Genomic DNA, 1,433 nt, shown 5'->3' on the forward strand with positions numbered 1-1,433 from the left:
TTCCTCCAGCCCTGCGGTTCAGTAATGGACTTGTCAGTTTGGTCCTGTTCAGGAAAACCTGTGGTTTATACGGGAACACTGTACATGTTTTCTAGTGAGGTCAGTAAACGTATAATTACGAACCTCTTGAGCCATTTCCCAGAGTCTCGACTTTCTGGCTGCATGAGGTGTTGAAACCCCAGTCAGGATCCACACCACGTTAGCCTGGTGTTCCAATACCGCTTTAAAACCCCTTTAGTTCCCTTCATGGTAAAAACACTACAGATGTGGTCACTGTTTTATTTTTCTTTTTTTAAACCAGAGAACATTTACAGAAAGAACAGTATATTTGAACCAGTGTTATATATTTGTTACTAAAAGTATGTATGTAAGATGTGATGTACAGGTTCTAGCATAGCTTCATCCACTGTTTTCAGGATTTGCATTATTGCTGATGTTGACATCCATCTGTGGGGTTAAACCAACAACGTTGAGGCGGAAGAGCGGATTTAAAGGAATGGCACTTAAACAAGGGGAAGTGTGTGTGTCTGTGTGTATGTGTGTGTGTGTGTGTGTAACAGTGTTGGGACTCAGGGTGAAGCATCTCCTGAACATTTCATTGAATAAACGTGAGTGTGATTCTGATTGGGGTTTTTCCTTTTTAAACCTCGAGAGTAAACTGCACAAACTCCTATCTCGTCTCTCCTGAGCCGTGTGACACGATTTGTTCATCTGATACTTGATTAAAACCACTTGTTTTTGAACTTGTCCTTTGTTTATTGTTTGTTTGTTTGTTTTCCGTCTCCTTACTGAGGTTCGTTTGGAGGTCAATGAAGCAAATCTAGAATCAGTTTCACGGTTTCCATCAGACAGACATGTGGGGCATGCGGTAGCCCAGTGGTTAAGGTGTTGGGCTACCAATCGGAAGGTTGCGAGTTCGATCCCAGGTCCACCAAGCTGCCACTGTTGGGCCCCTGAGCAAGGCCCTTAACCCTCAAATGCTCAGCTGTATCAAAAAAAAAATGAGAGAATGTAAGTCGCTCTGGATTTAAGGGCATTCTGTGTGCTCTCTAAGCCCCGAGCATCAGAACCTTGTGTACAATCTGATTCGCTCGACTGTGGTGATGATCTGCGGAGGAAAATATTCCACTGATTAAAAAAAAAAAATAAAAATGTTTCTCTGCCTTCTGCACATCTGTCTTTGTTCTGGTTGTCTGTCTGTCGGTCTGTACATCTTTCTCGATATCTCTCGTCTTCTGTCTCCGAATCTTTGTCACTTATAAGAACTGTCTCTTTCTCTCTACCTCTTTTTGTTTCTCACTCCTTCAGCATGTTCTTCTTGCTCTCTGTCTCTCTGTTTCTCTCCCTCTGTTTTTTATAAACCTCAGGTCAGTGAGAGTCCAGGCAACATGAAATATACATCATCCTCCAGGGCCTCAGACATCCTAAACTCA

General features: G+C 42.6%; 1 protein-coding gene across 3 annotated transcripts in view; it reads left to right on the forward strand.

Annotated features, from left to right (window-relative positions):
- The window catches only part of aifm1 (apoptosis inducing factor mitochondrion associated 1), a 12,036-nt gene extending 11,293 nt beyond the window's left edge, over positions 1-743 (forward strand). For all 3 annotated transcript variants that reach the window (XM_060862796.1, XM_060862798.1, XM_060862797.1), the window contains one exon: positions 1-743. This exon is cut by the window's left edge and continues 225 nt beyond it. The gene's annotated coding sequence lies outside the window, so the exon portion shown is untranslated.
- The last annotated feature ends 690 nt before the right edge of the window (positions 744-1,433 follow it).

The sequence above is a fragment of the Tachysurus vachellii genome, chromosome 26, assembly GCF_030014155.1.
Source record: "Tachysurus vachellii isolate PV-2020 chromosome 26, HZAU_Pvac_v1, whole genome shotgun sequence".
Taxonomy (NCBI): domain Eukaryota; kingdom Metazoa; phylum Chordata; class Actinopteri; order Siluriformes; family Bagridae; genus Tachysurus; species Tachysurus vachellii.